We start from the raw sequence: 5,626 nt of genomic DNA on the forward strand, positions 1-5,626 counted from the left end.
GCCTGGGGGCAGAGCACAGCGGCGGGTTACCGGAGCCGCCGTGTCTAGGTGGGGATGGAAGCGGGGAGGAAAGCCGCTGTGGGAACGAGAAGGAAGCAAAAGCCATGACCCAGCGTAGCAGTGCCGTGTCTCCAGTCTCCAGGCGCTGCGTCTCACGGGGATAAAAGGCAGCCTGCTCCGTTACTTAGGTACTGGTATGGTAAGTGTTCTGGCACCCCTTAGGCATTCAGCTCATGTTTAACTGCAGTGCCAGGAGGCCACAGGGAGGTTTTGATGTCAGTTCTGTTTAGGTAGGATTCTTGTTGGACACAGTGTGGTCCAGCAATGGTTCTGCGGTAGGACTTGAGGATCTTGCACCCTCAGTCAGTTCGCAGATCACACCAAGTTAGGCAGGAGTGTTGATCTGCCTGAAGGTCGGGAGGGTCTACAGAGGGATCTGGACAGGATGGATTGATGGGCTGAGGATGATGGTATGAGGTTCACAAAGGCCAAGTGCCGGGTCCTGCACTTGAGTCACGACAACCCCCTGCAACGCTACAGGCTTGGGGAGGAGTGGCTGGAAAGCTGCACAGGGGAAAAGGACCTGGGGGTGTTGGTGGACAGCCGGCTGAACATGAGCCAGCAGAGTGCCCAGGTGGCCAAGAAGGCCAGCAGCCTTCTTTTGTCCTCACATCTCCCTGCTGTTCCCCACATCTCTGTCAAGTGATGCCAGTCCCTTGTGTCCCCCACCCAGGGCATGCTGGCAGGGTTAGGGCACCCCCATGTATCTGGGCGGTAAGAGGGCACACGGAAAGGAGACCAGCAGTGTGAACTCTGGCTCATAGTGAGGTGGTTTGGGTTTAGGTGGTCATTGCTGACGGCTTGTGTATTTAGACTGATGGAGAGTCCAGGATGGATTTGCAAGAGAAATCTCCGATTTCTTCACGCCCAACCATAGCACTACTGTAGATTTTGAGTCAATTTAGTCGAGGTTCCATCTTCTCAGGCACGAAATAAATAACTTTCTGCTTAAGCAATAAGGACCGTGTCTTGCTTTCAGAGCAGAGTCCAATAAACCATACATTGATCTGAGAAGAAAATCATTAATTTCAGGAAAAGAGAAGGTATGTTTTTCTGAACTGGAGTTAGTTCCATTAGCACTGCAGGCCAGACTGCTTAGAAAAATTGACTTCTAGTCACTTGGAAACCGCAGAGAAGATAGGGTCTGCTCAATAGCTTAACCAGTAGTTTCAAGGGATACAGGCATTGTTGACCTAGCTGCAACCAGACAAAGGCCGTTGTGGAAAATGTCAGTAAAACCCGGATGGAATAGCCCAGGTTAAGAATGAATCATCAAGAGCTGATGACAAAAATGACATTTATTTTTAAGATTACTCAATAGGAGAGCACTGGCTTGCATTTGGTTTGAATTTTGAGTGGTCTGGCTTGCCTTGCACTTATTTTGAGCTGAAAATGTGCCGAATTCAGAGTGTTTATCCTGCCGAATCTGTGACACGTTATCCATTATACGTGGTGTACACAGGCACGGCAATTGCCAGCGCGTGCAGCCCAGCGCAACCCCTGTGCACTTCCCTCTGAAATGCATCCCAGGAATGATGCACATCGGTGAAACACTCAGAGGCACGTGCATTTCAGACTGTGGTGGAGGTTCCGGCTTTTCTTCTCAGCAGCAGCGTAGGTGCACTACCCTGACCGTATCCAGAATCCTGGTTTTGGTGCTACACCTCTGCTGAACTTCACTGTTTGGGCTGGAATTTTTTGTGGCAGGGCAGCGAGAGACTTGAAACTGCTGTTGCTGCTTGCTGGTCCTTCAATGTTTGTTACTGTCTACGCTAAGAAAGACCGGGTCCACCCCTGATATATATATATATGTTATCTATATAATATGTTGTAATTAGAATAGAATAGGAATGGAATGGAATAGAATAGAATAGAAATAAGCCGGTGTTTTATATTTTTGTATAATTACAACCCAAGCGAGATAGGCTGTATTGTTGGCCCTCGCACACCTAGGAGAGCAGCCAGACGGGCAGCCTTTCAGTAGGACACTTCTGGTTGTTCATTTGGGCAATTCTTGCATCATCGCTGGGGGGGGAAATTGTCATTTTAAGATCTGACACGTGCCGTTCAGCCTTTGTTAGGATCCTGAGGCTCCGTCCTATGGGCTTTCTGTCAACGGCACTGCTTAAATACTTACAAACAAGCAGGTACTTAAGTGCTTCGCTGATGGCGGGCCAGAGCACTTGGCAACTCGCTAGGCTAAGCTCCCTGCCTCTGCTCTCTGCCAGGCGTGGTGCTGGGAGGGAAGGATCTCAGCTGTGTCCTTCAGTCACAACTTCAAAGAAATGCAAGGGAGGAGAGAGAATGAAACCAAACCACCCCCCATGCAATGGGAACAGCCTGGACAGGGAATTTCTCTCACCTTTATCCTCCTCCGACCATCCTAATGTCTGAGCAATTACATCGATTTCAACGGAGTGGGCTGCTCCTCATCGTACGTTTAGCCGACTGCGGTGATGGCTAAAAGCAGTGAGTATGCTAATAGATTATTCATAGGGTAGGTGAAGAGCGAAGGCACAAACCGACTGAAAATAACTTGAAGATGACTACAGGGAAATCCAAAACCCTCTGAACTCTAAAGGTCTAGACTACTACAGCTAGGCCAGCAGCGTGTGTTTTATTTCATGCCCTGTGGAATAGTGGAAATTGGGTACCTGGCCGTCGGAATAAACGTCCAGGCCACGCAGCAGCTGCGTTTGGCACGGGTTGGGCTGCCTGCACAACACACGTGTATTTCTGGGGGTGATTTCCCAGACAAAGAGACCAGAGAACTACCCTGTGCAGACTTCAAAGGTGTTTAATGCAATGTACGGTGTGTGGCAATAGCTCAAAATGACAGGAGCATCACAAACCCACTGCAGCTGCTTCTGGCTGCAGTGGACACACAGAAGGACAATGTCAGGACCTTATTTATTTATTTGTTTCCTAACAGCAGCTCTAACACCTGCACTGAAGTGAGAGACTAGATGACAAAAGTCTCTCTCTGAGCGGACTGCCTGAACGGGTTTTGACAGCAGGAGCTTGTCGCCCTGCCCTGGTTCTGCAGGCAGAGCGTGGGCTGCAGCGGCATCCCTGGAGATGGGGCACGGTTGCCCCTAACGCCTGCCAGGGAAGGTGCTGTCAGCACTGTTGGAGCAGGGAGGGAGTCGGGGGCCTGCAGTCTGACAGAGAGGAGCAGCCGACCAGAATCAGCGTTCAATAAGATTATTCGGCATCTTTTGAAGACAGCTGCCCTGTTGTTGCATTATTTTTTTCCACAGACCCAGAATTAATAACCTTGATTTAAGTGCTTACGTTCAGCTATACCAGCACTGCATGTTTCAGCATTAAGGCTTCGAAAGGGATATTTGATATGAGATGATTAGTTGCTAAGCCATCAGGTTCCAAAGTGGGTATTTGGAAATAGGCATGACCAGAGCTGTTTTTTAAAAGTGACCTGCAAACAACTTTTTAAAAATCAGCAGCTTTGCCTTTTCCCTCTACGCTGCCTCATATTCATCAGGAATCGAGTTCATCTCTGACCACCAACATCCTCAACTCTTGACGTCTTTGGATTTTCAGGTGACCCACCTGTGACCTTGCGAGTCCCAACCGTATTTGTGAAACAATAATATCATGAACTGCATTATGATGCTTACAGTTGGGTCTCCCTTTTGAATCTTACATGCGCTAACAGGCAAGTACTCCAAAATAAAGTGTGTTTTGTTGTATTTAGGTGCTAAAAATAAATGACTGTCTAATGAAAGGCATTGTAGGTAGCATTAAATTAATGCTAAACATAATTAAAATGCATTCTTGAATTCTTCAGCTGGGAATTTTGGTGACTCACCCAGTGCCTTTCTCTCTGTATCCAGATATTTTTGGAGCATGGATGAATTCCAAGTATGAAATCTCAATTTAGACAGGACAAAAGACATAACAGCGGGTTGGAGAAGTAACCAAAGTAAAGGCAAATTTATATCAGGTGCTTTATTTTCTGCCTCATTACCTTGACTCCCTGCTCTCGCAAGACGAGGGCGTAGCAGCCGTGGCTGGGACAGGCTCTTTTCCTCATGTGCTGTTGAGTGAGTGTTTGCAGCTCCCTCCTCCTGGTGCAGCCTGTGCTACCCCCCGCCCAGTGACCGTGTCATGCAGCAAGACCAAAGCCCACTGAGAAGCTGCACCGGGAGAGCTACCTCCAACCCAGCATCCTCCAACCCAGCATCCCTGTTCCCTGGGTGGATAGCCGGCATCCGTGGTGCAGACCTGCAAGACTGATGATCCTGTGTCTGCTTCTGCAGTTGAAAAATTATGGCCATTATTTCCACTCACCAGGAACAGTTTATTAATGCGTCTCGGTCTGTAATTTGGGGGCTAAAGTTTTAGAACAGTAAGTGATTTGGAGATTGAGAGTTCACACCATCACAGGGTGATTAAGGCAATGGTACCTGTGTGGAGTCCTACTCGTATGGCTGGGAGTTATTTTATTAAGTCCCTTGTGTGTTCAAATCCATCCCACATCTCTCCTTCCTCCCCCACAATCCCCGAACGTTCAGAAATAATCTATATTTCTTGAGCTGCGAAGTTTTCACACCTTGCTTTTCTGCACAGCTTTGATCACAGCCGAGGTGTCATCCGTGGGAGCTCAGTGACACCTGGGAGCCGTGCGAGGTCCGGGAGCGGGCAGTGGGAGGCTGCCTTTGCCTCCTGGCTGCTCTTCGCTGCTGCGGGAACGCGTGGTTTCAAAGAGTTTGCAGGGCACCCGACATCCGTAGAGCCCTCCTTTACAGTCCTCCCAGTGAAATAAGCACAGAGAGGCTGTTCTCACAAGTTTTGTTCTCAGCCTTTTACTTCCCATGGGCAGGAGAGAGCTGTGCCTTGTTGTTATAATTCATTTTGTGGCAACGAGAGACGCAGCCTGCCTTGCCCAGCCTTCTCCCTCTCCACTCAACCCAGTGCCGAGGGACTGTTTTTGCCTCGTTAGTGCCATTTGCCAAAGTCTTTAGCCTCCCGGGCTACATCTTGTCCACGGAAATGCCCAGTCTTCAGTTAAACACCCTTTATGTAAGATTTCTCTAGGTATCAGTCGTCGCTGCTGCTGGGCACTGAGGCTCCCTCTGAGCCAGCAGCATGCCGGCTCTGCTCTCAGTGCACTCGCGTGGGGCTGTGACCCAAAGGACCTCCTTCGAGAGATTTCAATGCAAAATCAAACTTCCACCTGGGAAAAACCTGTGCTCCCTTCTGACCGTGAAACTACATCTTGCAAATAGAATTCCAGGCTTATTAGTGCCAAATCTCAGCCATCAAGCCAGAAGCTCGCAAAGGGTGTGCGCCCTCCGACAGCCTCCCCATCTTCTCTTGCCATCCCGCTCACTGCATTTCTTTCTATAGCTGTGATTTTTATTCATCTGCCTGCCTCTGCCCTGCCGAGAGCTGCTAGCCGTGGGGATTTGCTGTCTCTCAGCTTTCTGCTGCCCGGATGGAGATCAAGTCATCCCCATAGAGGAATTCCAGGCAATTCCTTGAAAACGCAGGGGCAGCTCAGCACAGGCTGGCCCCGCCACGGCAAGGGCGGGGGGGGAGAAAA

The sequence above is a fragment of the Buceros rhinoceros genome, unplaced genomic scaffold (assembly GCF_000710305.1).
Source record: "Buceros rhinoceros silvestris isolate BGI_N320 unplaced genomic scaffold, ASM71030v1 scaffold11478, whole genome shotgun sequence".
In the NCBI taxonomy this organism is placed as follows: Eukaryota; Metazoa; Chordata; class Aves; order Bucerotiformes; family Bucerotidae; genus Buceros; species Buceros rhinoceros.